At 40.3% G+C, this 19,705-nt stretch overlaps 1 pseudogene; it reads left to right on the top strand.

The window, feature by feature from the left end:
• LOC126617084 (inactive beta-amylase 4, chloroplastic-like) lies at positions 1-18,849 on the top strand (annotated as a pseudogene).
• The last annotated feature ends 856 nt before the right edge of the window (positions 18,850-19,705 follow it).

Below are 19,705 nucleotides of genomic sequence, written 5' to 3'. Positions count from 1 at the left end.
ATGAGGAACCGGTACCCAGCCTGGACTGTTGATTTCAGATCCAAAGATATTCAATCTACACCTATCTCAGGTTTTGTCTGTCTCTCTCTGCCTTTCTCACGCAGTCTCTTTCTCGACTTTCACTCTTTTCATATTCGTATCTCCCAATTGCAACAACCTCGATATCTCTCTCGTCTCAAACCACGGTACCACCATCATCTTGTGTCAACTCTCGACTCTTTCCCACCACCTGCACTTGACGGTCCTGACTCCTGACCACCATCTATGTTCCAAATAAGGTATGCAGTTAGGGATTTAAGATTGAAATAAATTGGGGTTTTCTAGATTTAGGGATTTGAATTTGAATTTAGAGATTTGGATTTCGTCAATTCTGGAATCAAATGTTAATTATAATTTGTTTAATTTTTGGCAATTTGAGTGCAAAATTAGGGTTTTGTTATTTCAAGTGCTGATAGTAAGCCCCTTTGTCATTTAGTAACCACTTAGTGCTTGTTTTCAATCTGTCATCGAGTACAAAATCACGGCTTTTAATTTTCAGTTTACAAGTCATCATAAGGAATAGATAATTCTAGAATTATAGTGCAAACTCTTGATTTTCAGTTTTAGACTTGGTTATGTTTCAAAATTCTGAATAGTTTTAATTATGGTGTTGGGGATTTGTTAATTTTGCTCTCTCTCTCTCTCTCTTTATGATTTGGTTGGGATTGCAGAGTGACTTGTGTTTCTTTGTATGCACGCCCCGGACATCCAGGTCACATGGGGTAACTCAGCAAGGTTCTACTTTTGCAAAGGAGATGGAGTTGTTACAGACTTATAGTGATACTGCAATCCAAATAATCTGTTTTGAAAATCCAAATAATCTGTGAGTATGTTGTAGTAGTAGAATAACACTGTGGGGCTTTAGCCTAGTACTTCAATTATTGACTTTGTTGCTTAGCCTAGTACTCTGTGAGTCTGTTATAGTAGTAGTGTAGTACTTTGTTTAGTTTGTACTATTGGATATTGGATAAAAATGATAATTTGATTGAGTTCCTTTGGTATGATTTATATTCACTTATTTATTCTATTTCTTTTTACTATTTTTCAGGTAGCATTCAAGTCTTTGGTGAATTTTTAAATGAAGAGGTTGCAAATGCAACGGTAACGAGTGGAAAAGTTTATACTTAATTTTATTAGTATTAAAGTCTTTATCAATTTCTCAGTTAACATTTTGTTTTGACTAGCTCTTAACTTACCAATCGAATCCATCTCCTTTGACTAGCTAGAGTATCTTGGTTGGGAATTCTATCCATTCCCAGCGCCTAGTTTCCAAAGACGAAGTTGAGACAGGTTGGGAACTCTCTCTTTCTCTCCTTTTGTTTTAGTTCCCAATAAAGTTGATTGGATTGAAGAAAATAGAACAATATGATTATTAATGAAATTATTGTATTATAGTAAATGTGTAATTTTGTCGATTCTTTTATATATATATATATATATATATATTTATTTATATATTAAAAATTAAAATTAAAATAAATGTAAGTTACTGTATGCAAAATCAGCAGTAATTGTTAATGCTAGTCTTCGTTTACGATGAACGACGTATGCCGTAATTGGTTTCACAGTGTTACGACACTCAACAAACGCGGTATCAAATATAAATTACGGCACACAGGCATGCCGTAATTGTTTTTGCAATATTATGACACTTCATTAACGCTGTATCTAATACCAATTAAGACGCGCAAGGCACGCCTTAAAGGGCATTTACGACGTGTTTTGCTTAAATTATTCATGGCTACTAGAGAACGTTTTTTTACAAAAACATATTTTACGGTAGGGGTTTTTACTGCTTGGGGACTCACGCCATGAATAATTGTTTACAACGCTCTTTGTGCGCCGCAAAAGACCAATTCTGTTATGTAACAAATGCTCATTTTTCTTTTGCACTCTTTTATGAATTTCATTTGGATGGGAATGGTTAGGTGACATTACTTGTTACACCAAAAAAGGTCTGGTTTTGGTATAAAAGCTTAACTGCAAAAAGGCATCTGAAAGGTTTTGTTTAGCTACTAAGAAAGTTTGGGAGGGGCCAAACGTCTTAGGTTGAGATTACATATACAAGGGTGTTAGATTTACATAATGGGTTTACATAATGAGTTGTTGATGACTACATACGCATTGAGAATTTAGCTTTTGTCTTTGTGTCTGATGAGGTAGTGGTTTTTTTTTTTTTTTTTTGGTGTCATTCCATTTTAATCTTAGTTCCATTTAAATGAAGACATTTGAAGAACCTAATGTAAAACATCCGTACAAGCAAAACACATCTTAGCAACGCCAATAAAATCATCTACGAGAGTTGATCCAATCCAGGCAGGCCGCATTGGCGGGGGGGGGGGGGTATTGAAGACAAAGTTGCCGAGATCCATATTAAAACTCCAATTTTGCAACTGATGAGCAACACAATTCCGCTCCTTGGAAACATGCTTCATGCTTCAGGTCAGCTCACATCTAACCAATTGACTCATCAATGTTTTGCATCTACTCACAATTGTATCAAGAGGATAATAGCTCTCAACCAAATTTTGTTAGAACAAAGTGACAGCAAACACCTTCGTCAATAAAATTTCTGTGTCCCAAATTGACAGAGAACTCCACCTGCACCAATCTTGAACCATCAATATTATACCAACGAATATTAGGAGGTTCCCAAGCAATGGGAGCAGCCTTCTATTAGGTTTATGGGGGAGAACCAACTCAAGCTTTCACCCAGTTCTTGACATTTTGCGTGTTTACTAACAAGCATGGAATCTGAAGGGCTAGTTGATTCGTAACTCAATACTTGAAAATTAGGAATCAAATCAAAATGTTTATTTTTTATTGATAACACATTTGCATATTTAGTTTAAAATTTTGGTTACCTGTATTATCCTAATGCAAATATCTTTTGACAAATAAAAAATACATACAATGATAATTTTGAGTGGTGATATCCACACTAGGGGTGCAACTTGAGTTAGGCCAATCTGAACTCGCACATGTCCAACTTGACTTTAAACCCGAACAAGAAGGTTTTTTTTTTTTAAGTTATAACCCGCCCGAACGTAACCCATTTCAACTTGTTCATTGATTGGGTTAAGTTGGGTTGATCATTTGTGTGAAATTCTGTTCCTAGATTTCACTGTTATAATCTACGTATTTGTATTATTGAGATTTTAGATTATTTCTCGAGAATTTACTTTAATTTGTTTGAATTTAGATTTTAATTAAACTAGTTACGAAGTTTGAAGTTTAGAAATTAATTATTTAAAATCATAGACTTTTCGAGGTTATAATTTATATCTTCGAATAGATCTCCAAAGCACGAACGCATAGGTGAAAGCCGTTTGCAAGTCCGGATTATAACGGTATAGTTACGGACATTTGAAGTTGTTTTACTAAATTATAGATTTTAAATTTATTTTAAAACTCCCACCTTGTGGGAAAGGGACCATTGAGATAAAAGGGTGAGGGACCAATTAGAAAGGAGGGATGTTTCTTAAATAAATAAAAAAAAAAAGGGAGGAGGTCTGATTCTAACCCGTTTTGGGGGGAGATTGGACTCGTTAACCCACCAACTTGACCCACTTGTATCTCCTCTGTCCGAGCTTCGTTTTGGGTGATCTTGGTGTCCATGGAAAGCTCTTGACGAGCCCTACATCTCTGTAGTGTTAGATTTCCCATTTTCTTTTCCATCTTTGCAGTTCGAAGCCACAAAGCTCACGACTTTTTCGGCAATTTTATCATTTTTTCTGGTGATTCCGGCAACCATTTCCTTTGATTAAGGTATGAAACTTCATCTACTCTTCATAATCTTCAAGTTGGTATGCTTAGTTTGTGCTTTTGTATTCATTTTAGAGTTAGGTGTTTAGAACCCTAGAAATCCGGTTTTCTTCGATGAATTTGGACGGTTTCCGGTTAGAATTTATTGTCGGCCTAGATGTGAAAAGTGTTTCCTTTGTTGAGCTCTAGCTACCACGTAAATTTGAGCTCACTTAGTTAATGTTGAAAATTCAGGTTTTCTAAACCCTCCACCTTGGCTACCACCACGTGTGGCGGTGCATGGGACGGTCTACGAGTATTGTCTAAGTACCAAATACCTTCTAGTGACCCTATGAACCTATGTCTAGCTCGGTTTCCTGAAATTCAATTGTTTGGTGTGGTGATTAAATTGGACCACCACTTGTTTGTGTGATTGATAACAATCCGATCGTTGGATCGTCGTACAATTTTGTGAGCACCCTAGTTATCAGTTGTTGGACCTTTGAGAACTTATAGATCGGAAATCCAATGTGCAAATCTTCCGGATTGAATAACCTTAGATTGTTGACCTTAATGGACCTACCTTATCGACGGTTGACGTTCTAGTCAACGTGCTCTACTCTAGAGTGTCGTTTATCTCTAGTTTGTTGTTGAGGCTTGATGGAGCTTAGTTGGCTCATTACGATGACGTGTTGTTCCCAGTTGACGTGTGTCTCGATATATGTATTAGTGGGACCATATTGAGTTATACTTGTTTATTAAATGTGCTTTCTATTGAATTGTTATTTTTATTTTTAGCATTGATCTATGTTTATTAATTGTGAATCGACTGTAGCTTGGAAACGTTTATGAAATGTGGTTAGATATGTATGATTAGTATGATGTGTATGATTGTTTTTATGACAATGTGAACCCAGAATCTTATGAGAAGTATTATGTAGAACCTTTATGCTTGTATGATAAGATAGTGGTCATGAGAAGTTGATAATGCAAGTGATTACGATGTAAATCATAGCAGATGAGTTAAGGGTAAGTGGTTTGTGTGTTGATCTAACTGCATCATGTAGCAGTGGTACATGGATGGTCCTGCTTGGTTAATCCGCGTTGGGGGACCATACTATATATGGATCGCACTTGGTTAATCTGCGTTGGGCGATCCTTATGGCCATTTATACTTAGGGGTGATCATGCTTGGTTAGTCTGCATTGGGTGATCACTGCTTAACAGTTCTGTAAGTGTGACTCTGCTTGGTTAATCCGCGTTTAGGGGTCACTACCTACTTGATTATCTTGACCCTGCTTGGTTAATCCCTATTGGGGACCATACTATATATGGACCGCGCTTGGTTAATCCGCGTTGGGCGATCCTTATGGCCATGTATGCTTAGGAGTGATCATGCTTGGTTAATCCGCATTGGGTGATCACTTCCTAACGGCTGTAGAAGTGACTCTGCTTGGTTAATCCGCATTGGGGGGTCACTGCCTACTTGGTTACTTCCTCAGGGGTGGCTCTGCTTGGTTAATCCGTTTTGGGGGGCCACTTCCTGTTTGGTTACTTATGTAGGCTTCGGCCGAACTGAGTCCCTCTAGCCCTAGTTTTTTTTGGAATCTTGGTGGTTTGAATAGGAAAAGTCGTGGGATGTCTGGGTGACTCCTTCGGGGTTTTCAGCTACTTGATTATGATTTCATAAAGCATGATTCTATACTCGATGTTTATAGATCGGGATCGATGGTATGTTTTTTATTGAATATCACATAATTGTATTATTGTCACTCGCCCGAGCTTCGCAACTTAACCGAGTTCTGATTTGCCAGTGCACCATTCCCTTGATGTAGGCACTGATTTTACAGATGACATGTCTGGGTAGAGTACGAGAAACCGTTTGGTATTTTGGTTCCGTTGAGTGGTTCGGAATCCTTGCTTTTGCTTATTCCCATAAGATTAGTCTAGAACCCTAGATTCGAGTGAATGGGAATTACCCACAATAGACCTTGTGAATTTATATACCATGTTATTACTCATAACTCAAGTAGGGAATTATATAGAGTTCTCTAATTGAATTGGTGAAATGGTATGTTATCTCATTGGTTGATTAATATAGTTAAAAGTTAAAATCGTGCATCTTTGATTCATGAATTGATTAATTGACGGGATTGTGAAATGACGTTGGATATAGTTGTTATTAATATGATTAGATTAATTAATGAATGTGACTAGAGGAAAATATTGTGCTTGGTTGATCCTTTGATATGTTACATGCTTGGATTGCGATATTATGTTGAAAACATAGTGATTTATATGATGGGTGGAATGGAAACCTTGAATGTCATGTGAGTTTGTTATGTAGGCCTAAACCTAGTAATTTCATGCTTGTTAATTCTAACAATTGATTGAGAAATGCTATGCTTTTTGATTTGACGTACTGTGATAAAAGTCGGTGTGTAGTGAATGACGAACTACGAATGGCTTGATCCCTATTTAGGGTACGTAGGCAGTCTAACGAGGAAGTTAGATGCAACCATAAAATGTACGAAAAATGCTATGAAATTTGAATCTTGATCTATACTTTGTACATATCTCGGAGGCGGGGTATGTTAGATATACGGGTATTTGGTGACGTCACGTGTCGATCCTGGATGTATGTTGGGATCGGGGTGTGACAATTTGCCCGTCCATCTCCAACCCGATTAATTAAACCCAATCTAACAAGATTGTAAATCATATCAATTTATGCTCATACTACATCCAAGTGGGCCAAGTCCAAAAATAAGAAACTTTGATTAGTTAGCTCATATTCATAATCTCTAAATCCTAAAGCTTTATAATCATTAGTCTCCAAAACCTAAATTCTTTGTGTTTCGAAGCAATTGCTCATCAACTTTGATTTATTTATGAAATTAAAGTTAACTAGCTTTGATGCTACTTGGCTTAATTTTTTTAGGAATTCTTGCAAACTAAGTTATTACAATATTACACTCAAAATAGTTGGGCAACCCCGAACCCAACCAAGTAAACCCGAACCCAATTAAACCCGAGCCCAAATGAACCCGAATGAAACTCAACCCAAGCCTGAATTGTAAAAATTGGGTTAGGATTGGGTTGACCTTCCAACCCGTCCAACCAGCCCGAGTTGCACCCCTAATCTATACACTCATTTTTACTTTTCACACACCTCTATTATTTCCTGACTGTCGATCAATTGAAACAGTCAAATGACATAAATTAATAAGTGATGTGTGAGAAGTAGAAATAAGTGTGCGAAGATGCCACAAAACTAAACAGATACCCAAAAATACCACAACACAGAGTCGGTCAGTACATTTCAGTTGCAAATGAAAATTATAAACACTGGGATTTGCTCTCTCTATCGCTAAGAGATTCTCTGTGATCGATAGCAATGGCGGACAATGGCAGTCGTCTGCAAATGCACAACAGCGAGGAGGAGCTTCTTCTGCTTCAGAGAAGTCAGTTTCGACGACAAGCCCGACCACCGAAACCTCCTCCGAAACGTTTCGACTCTTCCCGTCTTTAAAAAAGGCCTCTTCACTCGCTGCAGCCCATCCCTTGCCGGAAACAGTATTCTCAGGTTTATCTCACACAATTACGTTTTTTTTTCCGTTTTCTTTTTAGTTGCACTGTCTGTTTGGTTCCCGAGAAAACGCAGGAAAATTTATAAAGTTTTGAGCTTCTGTAGGGTTTACTGAAGTGAATACTTGACTAGGTTCAGTTGGGTTGCTGATGAATTCAAACAATGAAATTTAGACGTGAATGCTTTTAATTGATTTGAAGAGAAGTTTCTGAGCTAGTTTATTGCTTTTGAATGTTCAAATTGGATCGTATAAATGTGTCTCTGTGATAATTAGATGATTTGTTGCTTGCAGTATGGATGCACGAGAGAATTCGAGGTCCTCGATATTGTCATCATCCCTAGATAAGAGAATTCCCATATATGTGATGATGCCTATTGATGCCTTCTGCATTGATGGTACGGGGCGTCCAAGGATTAGGAAGTAAGTTTTATTATGACTGTCTGTTGATGAGGCTATGATGCATTTTCATTCTTAATTTAATTGTTATACTCTTTTAAACGACGGAGTTTGATTAGCTACAAGGTTGTAGCTAACTATTTTGATCTCTTCCCAATTCAAGTTATATATACGTACGTTTCAAAATGGTTCTAAATTTATTTATTTTTAATTTAGTTTCCTTTCAAGTGAGACAGAATCTCCTTATATATTGCTCGATTTATTGTTGTTTCAGAATCAAGGCCTTAACTGTAGCTCTAAAAAGCACTCAAGTTGGCAGGTGTCCACGGAATTGCAGTTGAGGTTTGGTGGGGAATCGTAGAGCGTTTCTCTCCTCTTGCATATGATTGGTCTCTATATGAAGGGCTTTTCTAACTGATTTCTGACTCAGGTTTGAAGTTGCATGTTGCCTTGTCTTTTCACTCAAATGTTAACTCTTCTTCTAGCAGAAAAGGGGGTGTAACTCTTCCGCCTTGGATCATAGAGGTTTGTTTTCTCTGCAATTTTGAAATCCCATTTGACTGTTTGGCCTTTATTGGTAAAGTGCACATGGCAGTACTGGAATGCTTAATTTACCCAGGGTCGCTGTATCTCCATCGGCACCCGGATGCAGTGTTAAATGAGCAAGGGGGCCATAGAAACTTCTTTTCGAACGACTCCACTCAAAGTTGTTTGGGAGCATATGCTCCTATCAACTTTACCCGGGACACACAAAAGAAGTACTTTGATCCTATTAGACGGGGGAGGGTGAAGAAGCTAGGACAGAAGGGTAGAGTTCAAGAGAGCAAAATGCGTTTAGGAACGTGGAATATAGGAACCTTAACGGGAAAATCTATGGAAGTAGTGGAAGTTATGGTGAGGAGAAGGATAAATATTATGTGCCTACAAGAAACTAAGTGGGTTGGTAGTAAGGCAAAGGATCTAGAAAACTCAGGGTTTAAACTTTGGTATTCGGGCACAAATAGAACGAGAAACGGTGTTGGCATCATCGTGGACAAGACCTTGGTACAAGATGTTGTAGATGTCAAGAGGGTAGGAGATAGAATCATGGCAATCAAGATTGTAATAGGACAAGAACTTATCAATGTGATTAGTGCGTACGCACCTCAAGTAGGGTTGGATACGAGTTCGAAGGAGAAATTTTGAGAAGATCTTGGAGACTTGGTGCAAGGAATTGCTCAGACGGAGAAGTTATTTATAGGAGGAGATTTAAATGGACACGTGGGCAGGGAGACAGGCAACTATGGAGGTTTTCATGGTGGCCATGGTTTTGGGGAGAGAAACGAGGATGGGGAAGCTATCTTGGATTTTGCAATGGCATATGATCTCTTCTTAGCCAACACCTTCTTTAAGAAGAGAGAAGAACATGTGATCACCTACAAGAGTGGGTCGTCAAAAACACAAATAGATTTTCTTCTAATGAGGAAAGGGGATCGTATAACTTGTAAGGATTGCAAAGTTATACCAGGAGAGAGCGTGGCTAATCAACATCGCTTGTTGGTGATGGATGTACATATCAAAAGAGTAAGACAAAAGAACAAGACTTGGAAGTGCCCAAGGACTAGATGGTGGAATCTAAAAGAAGAAAAACAAGTCATTTTCAAAGAGAAGGTAATCACCCAATGTGTGTGGGATAGAGAGGGGGAAGCTAGCCAAATGTGGGATTCCATGGCTAGTTGTATCCGAAAAGTAGCAAAAGAGGTATTAGGAGAGTCCAAGGGCTTTGCCCCACACCAAAAGGAATCTTGGTGGTGGAATGAGGAGGTACAAATAAAGGTGAAGGCTAAGAAGGAATGTTGTAAAGCCTTATACAAGGAGAGGACCGATGAAAATGGTGAAAGGTATAGAAAAGCGAAGCAAGAGGCGAAGAAAGCTGTCAGAGAAGCTAAGTTAGCGGCTTACGACGATATGTATAAACGACTAGATACCAAAGAAGGAGAGTTGGATATCTATAAACTATCTAGAGCAAGGGAAAAGAAGACAAGGGACCTAAACCAAGTGAGGTGCATCAAGGATGAGGATGGAAAGGTTCTTGCTACAGAGAACGCGGTTAAAGACAGATGGAGAGGTTATTTTCATAATCTTTTCAATGAAGGACATGAAATGAGTGCTTCTTTAGGGGAGTTGAGTAACTCAGAAGAGTGTAGAAACTACTCTTTTTATCGTCGAATCCGGAAGGAAGAAGTGGTTGTAGCTTTGAAGAAAATGAAGCATAAAAAAGCAATAGGCCCAGACGATATACCAATCGAAGTGTGGAAACTTTTGGGAGAGACAGGTATAACATGGCTCACTGACCTTTTCAATAGGATTTTGAAAACGAAGAAGATGCCAAATGAGTGGCGAACGAGCACTTTGGTGCCTATCTACAAGAATAAGGGCGACGTACAAAATTGCATGAACTATAGGGGTATTAAGCTAATGAGTCATACAATGAAGCTCTGGGAGAGAGTCATTGAGCATAGATTGAGGCAAGAGACACGGGTTTCGGACAACCAATTCGGGTTCATGCCAGGGCGCTCAACCATGGAGGCAATCTATCTCTTACGAAGATTGATGGAAAGATATAGAGATGGGAAAAAGGATTTACACATGGTCTTTATAGATTTGGAAAAAGCGTATGATAGGGTCCCAAGAGACATTCTTTGGAGGATTTTAGAGAAGAAAGGAGTACGAGTAGCATATATCCAAGCTATAAAGGATATGTATGAAGGAGCAAAGACTGCCGTAAGAACTCATGAAGGACAAACCGAAAGCTTTCCCATAACTGTAGGATTACATCAAGGCTCATCCTTAAGTCCTTACCTTTTTGCGTTGGTAATGGATGAGTTAACAAGACATATTCAAGATGATATTCCTTGGTGTATGCTTTTCGCAGACGATATAGTGTTGATAGATGAAACTCAGGAAGGGGTAAATGCAAAGCTTAACCTTTGGAGAGAAGTGTTGGAATCTAAAGGTCTTCGCCTAAGCCGATCAAAGACAGAATATATGGAGTGCAAGTTCAGTGCAAATGGAGGCCAAAACGAGTTAGGGGTGAGGATCGGAGATCAAGAAATACCAAAGAGCGACCGTTTTCGTTACCTAGGATCTATCTTGCAAAAGAACGGAGAATTAGATGGAGATCTCAACCATAGAATACAAGCTGGATGGATGAAGTGGAAGAGTGCATCCGGCGTGTTATGTGACCGCCGTATGCCACTGAAGCTCAAGGGAAAATTTTATAGGACGGCAATAAGGCCGGCGATGCTGTATGGCACAGAATGTTGGGCGGTGAAACATCAACACGTACACAAAATGGGTGTAGCGGAGATGAGGATGCTTCGTTGGATGTGTGGGCACACAAGAAATGATAAGATTAGGAATGAGGATATCCGGGGTAAAGTAGGAGTAGCCGAAATTGAAGGAAAGATGAGAGAAAATCGGTTACGGTGGTTTGGACATGTGCAAAGAAGGCCTACTGACGCTCCGATTAGAAGATGCGACGATGGGACAGAGGTTCATGGCCGAAGGGGTAAAGGAAGACCTAGGAAAACTTTGGAAGAGACTCTAAGAAAAGACTTAGAGTACTTGGATCTAACGAAGGACATGACACAGGATTGAGCACAATGGCGTTCTAAGATTCATATAGCCGATCCCACTCAGTGACTTGGATTTTCCAAGTCTCAAACCGAGAAGTTTTCCTCACTCGGAAAATTAAGGGAACACTACCCCAACCTACATGCTCCACTCAGAAAGCTTCAACATACAAGCTTCAACAAAAGAAAATTCAAAGAACTTAGCGAAGAAGGCTTTGGTGTATTTAACACAATACGTTGAAATGAAGGAAAGCTTATTTATTGATATCCCCGATAAGCTACAAATATGTACATATACATGAGTCAAAATAAACACATAAGAGGGAGCCTTCACAAAGGTTGCTTAGGAGAAGTCTCAGCAGTCGGTAGAGCCCCAGAAAGAGAAGGCACCGGAGGGGGATCATTTGGAGCCTCAGTACTGGACAGAACCCTAGAAGGAGGAGGCATCAGAGGTTGATCATTTGGAGCTTCATTACGCGGTACAGCCCCAGAAGACGAAGGCAATAAATGCCTTTGGAACAAACTTACAAATCTCTGATGATCAAGTAAAACCTGACCATCAGTTTCCTTCATCTGGTCAAGCTTCCTCTTCATGTTTGTAGCATAGTCATGTGCGAGCCGGTGCAACTGTTTATTCTCATGTTTGAGCCCTCTAATCTCCTGTTTGAGACTCATCACTTCAGCCGCCAATGATTCAACTTGGCGGGTTCGAGCAAATAGGCGTTGGGCCATATTAGACACAGAACCTGCACACTGAACACTGAGAGCCAGCGAATCCTTAACAGCTAACTCATCAGACCGTTTGGAAAGTAGTCTGTTATCTTTGGGAGTGAGAAGGTTCCTGGCCACCACCGCAGCGGTCATATCATTCTTCATCACGGAATCCCCAACGGTAAGAGGACCAATAGGGGAGACGAAGGATGGGCGCCATATGTTGTCTGGAGAAGGCGGGGCTGCCTCTTCAACAAGGTTCAAGTCAAAACGACGGTCGGAGGGGCCAGACATTTTCAAAGGTGTTGAAGAGAGAAGAGGTCGGACAAATCAAGATCTTAGAAGTGCAAGAATGAAGCTTCTACTGGTGGAGATTCAAGTGTGCTTTGGAACTTAATGCCAGCCCTTATAAAAATCTGCACTCGACGGAGCTTCAGAAATCGAAGAGGCGCCTGCTCAGAAATCGAAGAGGCGTTTGCTTTCTCAAAAGCTGGGCTGCTTAGAGATCACGAGGGTTGATCTCAGAAATCTAAGAGGCGTTTGCTTTCTCAAAAGTTGGGCTGCTCAAAGACCACGAAGGCTGGTCTCAGAAATTGAAGAGGCGCTCGCTTTCTCAAAAGCTGGGCTCCCCAGAGACCACGAGGGCCGATCTCAGAAATCGAAGAGGCACCTACTTTTCCAGCCTTGTCAGCACCTGTCACACGCACACTCAGCTTTGCGGAAATTATGGGCATTCTGTCGAAGACTTCTGGGGAAGTAGAAAACACATGAATCTTACTGTTCAATCACCCACTTCCCACACGCAGCAATAGCTCATGGGTACCACAGAAAACTTTGCCAAAGTTCTCTGCCAAAGTTGAGCACGTGAAGCTTGCAGCTCCCACTACATCGCTCTGACCAAGAAGGGTAAAAGAATAGCAAAGAAACAGCACTAACAAAGTTTAGACCCATAAATTTTGAAGGTCTAGCTACCATATTATTACCCACAAGGGTAAAGGAACAGTACCACTGCTGGATAATTGGACAGTCCCTGTGTGTCAACCTCTGTGCTTCGTGGCAAGGTAGACTAGCAAACATGCCCAACCTTTACTCACATTCGAGAAAACACTCCCAATAAGATTGCTTGCTCCAAAATCGAAGAGGCACCGTCCTCCGAATCTCGAGAGCCAGAATCCCAACATGACTACTTTCTTAAAAATCGAAGAGAGGGTAAAGGAACAGTACCATTGCTGGATAATTGGAAAGTCCCTGTGTGTCAACCTCTGTGCTTCGTGGCAAGGTAGACTAGCAAACATGCCCAACCTTTACTCACATTCGAGAAAACACTCCCAACAAGATTGCTTGCTCCAAAATCGAAGAGGCACCGCCCTCCGAATCTCGAGAGCCAGACTCCCAACATGATTACTTTCTAAAAAATTGAAGAGACACTGCTCCCCGAATCTTCGAGAGCCAGACCCCCAGCGTGACTGCTTTCTCAAAAATCGATGAGGCATCGTTCTTCGAATCAATCGAAGAGGCGCTCGCTTTCTCAAAAGCTGGGCTGCTCAGAGACCACGAGGGCCGATCTCAGAAATCGAAGAGGCACCTACTTTTCTAGCCTTGTCAGCACCTGTCACACGCACACTCAGCTTTGCAGAAATTATGGGCATTCTGTCGAAGACTTCTGGTGAAGTAGAAAGCACATGAATCTTACTGTTCAATCACCCACTTCCCACACGCAACAATAGCTCATGGGTACCACAGATAACTTTGCCAAAGTTCTCTGCCAAAGTTGAGCACGTGAAGCTTGCAGCTCCCACTACATCGCTCTGACCAAGAAAGGTAAAAGAATAGCAAAAAAACAACACTAACAAAGTTTAGACACATAAATTTTGAAGGTCTAGCTACCATATTATTACCCACAAGGGTAAAGGAACAGTACCACTGCTGGATAATTGGAAACTCCCTGTGTGTCAACCTCTGTGCTTCGTGGCAAGGTAGACTAGCAAACATGCCCAACCTTTACTCACATTCGAGAAAACACTCCCAACAAGATTGCTTGCTCCAAAATCGAAGAGGCACCGTCCTCCGAATCTCGAGAGCCAGACTCCCAACATGACTACTTTCTCAAAATCGAAGAGAGGGTAAAGGAACAGTACCATTGCTGGATAATTGGAAAGTCCCTGTGTATCAACCTTTGTGCTTCGTGGCAAGGTAGACTAGCAAACATGCCCAACCTTTACTCACATTCGAGACAACACTCCCAACAAGATTGCTTGCTCCAAAATCGAAGAGGCACCGCCCTCCGAATCTCGAGAGCCAGACTCCCAACATGATTACTTCCTCAAAAATCGAAGAGACACTGCTCTCCGAATCTCGAGAGCCAGACCCCCAACATGATTGCTTTCTCAAAAATCGAAGAGGCATCGTTCTCCGAATCTCGAGAGCCAGATACCACAGACCACTTTTTCAAAGTGCTCTGACAGAGTTAAAACATGTGAAACTGACAGCTCCCACTACCGTGCTATGACCAAGCAGGGTAAAGGAATAGCATTACTACTTGTTAGGGAGACTCCTATATATGTCAACCTCCATCCCCAACGGACAGGCAGACCTGCAAAAATGCTCAACCCTTCATCATATCTGAGAGGGCACTCCCAACGAAGCCTTTCGAAATATTCAGCTTTCTTTCCCCCCGATAATACCTCTGCAAACAAGCTATACTAGAGCAAGAATATCTCATATCATCAGGGTTAAAAGCAAGAGTATCCCATATCATGCTTTTTCCCTGTCTTTTCCTTTGGCCTTGTTTTTACCTGCAAGACAAGGAGAAAGAGAGCAATCAGTCAGCACTTGGAATCAAGCTTCCAGCCAAGAACTGACTGCCTGGAACCCCTTACCTGATTACTTACCTGGCATTGCTCTCGAGTACTCATCTTCAACATCTTATGTTTCCAGGGAAGATTCTGCATCTGCTTGAGGAACAGATAGGGCAAGTGCGAAGGATACAAGGAAGCATGTGGAGACAAGCGTAACAGCACACGTGCCGATACATCCATTACTCTGTCAAAAGCAAAAGTATCCCATATCAGCAGGGTGGAACGTACTCTAGATTTGATGGACTTGTTTTGACCCTCAAATTCTTCAGTCGGCCTTATACTCTGGAGGAAACCAGAAAACCCTCCAGCTCAGTTCAAGAATAAGCCTGTGGAAAGTTACTTCTTCAAAAGCAAAAGTATCTCATATCATCTCTTCTCATTTTTCTTCTCTTTATCCTTCATGCTGCTGCAAGATGGGGAGAAGGTGAACAATCAGTCGGAGCTCTGATTGCTTACCTTGTCTGTCACCTCTTTCAGCAGACCCCCTAGCTCGGCGACTTGGGGGACTCCTACTACATGGTTTGTATCGCGCTTGACCAAGCCTGAAACTACAAGTAAGCTTCAAGTGAAATTGATACATTACCTTGTGCATCTCCACCAGTTAAAGATACCACCCCTGGATGGAGGAAGAGTACTTCCAGAGAAGATGCCACATCTACCTATGAGACAGATAAGGCAAGTCAAGACGACTCCACACTCCGATACTTAGAAGTTTCGTGATTACGAGATCATTCTCCCACAATATTTCTTAATGTCATTTGTACTAAATCATTCACTTGTACTCACTAAAGGAGAGCTTGAACCTATGTACTTGTGTAAACCCTTCACAATTAATGAGAACTCTTCTATTCTGTGGACGTAGCCAATATGGGTGAACCACGTACATCTTGTGTTTGCTTTCCTATCTCTATCCATTTATATACTTATCCACACTAATGACCGGAGCAATCTAGCGAAGATCACAAAAAGCGACCGTTTTCGCTACCTAGGATCTATCTTGCAAGAGAACGGAGAATTAGATGGAGATCTCAACCATAGAATACGAGCTGGATGGATGAAGTGTTAGAATGCATCTGGCGTGTTGTGTGACCGTCGTAGGCCACTGAAGCTCAAGGGAAAATTTTATAGGACGGCAATAAGGCCAGCGATGTTGTATGGCACAGAATGTTGGGCGGTGAAGCATCAACACGTACACAAAATGGGTGTAGCGGAGATGAGGATGCTTCGTGGGATGTGTGGGCACACGAGAAAGGATAAGATTGGGAATGAGGATATCCGAGGTAAAGTAGGAGTAGCCGAAATTGTAGGAAAGATGAGAGAAAATCGGCTCCGGTGATTTGGACATGTGCAAAGAAGGCCGAATGACGCTCCCGTTCGAAGATGTGACTACGGGACAGAGGTTCAGGGCCGAAGGGGTAGAGGAAGACCTAGGAAAACTTTGGAAGAGACTCTAAGAAAAGACTTAGAGTACTTGGATCTAACGGAGGACATGACACAAAACCGAGCGCAATGGCGTTCTAGGATTCATATAGCCGACCCCACTTAGTGGGAAAAGGCTTTGTTGTTGTTGTTGTTGTTGTTGTATACTCTATTGTGACAAGAGTATGAACTTTTCTTCAGTTTCCTGCTCTGCAACATGCTATGGTCCTGTGTTCCCCATTAGCATACTTGATTTTAGCTTTGATGTGCATAAAAAGTTTATCTTTGCAAAGGGATGTAACATAAAAACGATAGTTTGGCCTTCATAACATGCCCATCAGTTTGAATCCTGAATTTAGATAAAGAAGTTGACTTCTTCTGTTTTTTTTCCTCCCAGATTGGTGATCAGAATAAGCATATATATTAGGGGGACCAAAATGGATTTTCCAATGATGATTATCTTACACTCGGAGTTGACCATGTTCCTCTCTTTTGCGGCTGGACTGCTCTCCAATGATATGAAGATTTCTTGTCAAGTTTTGCTAAGAAATTTGAATCCTTAATTGGTACTGTGATAGAAGAAATTAGTGTTGGTCTTGGTCCTTTTGGTGGACTTAAGTATGTTACTGTTACACTAGAACCACAAGTATGAAGCCAGTCCAATGATTTCTTATGCAACATTGTTACATTGCTCACACAGATATCCTGCACATCCTTTTGGTGATGGTAGATGGAAGTTTCCTGGAATCGGTGAATTCCAGTGCTATGACAAGTGCATAAAAGGTCGTACCCAGTGCACAAGGCTCCCACTTTACGCAAGGTCTGGGAGAGGTGAATGTCGGCTAGCCTTACCCCCATTTATGAAGAGGCTGCTCCCAAGTCTCGAACCCGAGACCTACCGCTCATGGGCGAAGGCACTTGCCATCGCACCAAGTGCGACCTCTGCTATGACAAGTGCATGTATGCTAAAAATCTTTCATTCCTGTGACAGAAATTTGGATGCTATTGAACTTTTCCTATTTACAACGTTGTTCCTTTTCGGATGGGCGACCTAAAGATGGCTGCAGGCAAGGAAGGAAAGCCTCAGTTGGGAGAGAAGGGACCACAAAATGCTGGCTGTTACAAAGTCTCCCATCTGAAGTTCCATTCTTTGAAGAGGGAGAGGAAAGCATTCTTTCTGATTATGGGTGTTTTTTCCTTGTATGAAACTGATGGACGCAGCTTGCTTTATTATTTCCCATGAAAAATTTCTGCATAACTGAAGCCTAGTGTAAAGTGCACGAAATCATTGTTTGTATTTCATCCTCGAACTACCACATTGTTTCTTTAGCCAGGAAACACTTCTATGTAGGTGCCTGTAAACAATGCCTGCAATATATATTTTCAATCTTTAGTGGAACTTTTCTTAAAACTAACTCTATTTGCTTCTAGGGGTTATACTTGCAGACTGTTTGCTACTGGAGTCTTAAATACTCTTACGCAACATGATTAAAAGTAGATGTGTTTTAATGATTTAGTATGAAGTCATGACAATGGAATGGGTTCTTAAGACACTGCACTAGGTTAGATGCAATTTGATTAAGAATGAAATGCATTGATGCTTGTCTTCTGGAAAGAAAAAAAATCGTCATAGGATGTACTGGTTAGTAAACTAAGGACAATTATGGATGTATAAGTGGAAATTTAAATCATGTCTGGTTCTTTATCATGCAATACTTGGCATAACATAATTAAACTTATTGGAAAACAATGTGGAGCTTAGGAGATCTGACAGTGGCTTGACTTGTTGTAGGAATGGTACAGTGGTCGGTTGCTCCATCATGCAGATGATAGTCATGCAAAGGCAGCTAACATTCTGAAGAAATATCAAGAATAGAAGCAAACTTCTATTCTATTGGCAGCTAAAATTGGTGGTACCAGACGAGAGCACACCCTGCTCAATTGACAGCTTGATACTACAACAGTGCTCTTAGAGATGGTTATGATCATGTAGCTTCAATTTTGTCTCGTCATGCTGCTTTGCATGTTTCGTAAGATTCCAAGTTTTAAGGTTTTGACTGGAATTTTGTTCATTGTCTAACCTGATAATTAAGGTTGCTTACACATTCGCTTGATTTCAAATGTATCTATTCTACCATGTTCACGTACTAAATATTTTATTGCAGCAGCTTAAAAATGATGGATGGTGATAACCCGGCATCCTATATTTGCAGTCCAGAAGGATTACTCCAACAAGTACGGGGCCTGTTAATTAATAACGCTTCCTTAGCTTGTTGCTTTGTTGGTACTTTTTTTTAACTTACTTTAGAAATTTTATCTGTATAATTCAAGCTTTTGAGTTAGGTAGGACTAACCCATGCAGCTGTGCTTGTCACAGCAGGTCGTGCAGGGTCTCTAGGTTCAACATGGGCTTGGAACGGGCCAATATGAGCTTTTTCAGTATTACAGATATTGGGTATTATTGATCTGTTTTTTAGGCTTCTTTTAGTATCTTATAATTCATTCTGAAGTAAATCTTTAGTTTTAATTGGGTTGTCTTGCCCAGATAATAAAGAAGAAACATATGACAAGTTGATCAATAACCATTTTTCTATTTTATTGAAGTTTGGAATACAATTGATAATTTGATATTACTAAACAACAAAAATAGAATTGCATCACTATACCGTATATTAGTGTTGTACTACTTTAGATTGGCATGGTCTGTCCATTTACCCCTGTGGGTGGTGGTAGTGCCTAGTGGTGGCTTCTGTTGTCTACAATTCTATCAGTCAATTGGTTTCTTCGATAAAATGTCTGGCCTTATGCTTTGTTTATTGGGTATATATCATATTATACAATTCCAATGTAGTCTAACATGATTCGATTTGCACCAGATATGGAGTGTTTCAAAGAAAAGGGTACATTTGATCGGTAGAAATACCAATGAAGGATTTGACAGGGTAAGTTCTTCCTTTCCTCAAGAGCAAAAAATTTCAGCTACCATTTATTTCTATTAGACATATATTGGATATTGCAAATGTCTTATAACTAGAAACACATGGCTTCTGATAGGCTGATAGCGTTAGTTAAACACTTCTTCTTTTGCCCATTCTGTGTTGCTTGTTCACACGTCTGCTTTTCTCTTGCACGTTGGTTTATGGCAAATACATACTAACTATTACCATTCCCAGGCCGAAGCTGTAAGATCATTTACATATTTCCGAATGAATGATAAGATCTTTAGGCCTGAAAATTGGAGTAATTTCGTTCCTTTTGTTAAAAAGATGAGCACAAATTGGTGAAGCAGCCAAAAAACCCAACTTAAATAGTAAATTTATTGATCTAGAGTACC

The sequence above is a fragment of the Malus sylvestris genome, chromosome 3, assembly GCF_916048215.2.
Source record: "Malus sylvestris chromosome 3, drMalSylv7.2, whole genome shotgun sequence".
NCBI lineage: Eukaryota > Viridiplantae > Streptophyta > Magnoliopsida > Rosales > Rosaceae > Malus > Malus sylvestris.
The sequence above is the reverse complement of the archived record's forward strand: the minus strand, read 5'-3'. Positions and strand labels throughout refer to the sequence as shown.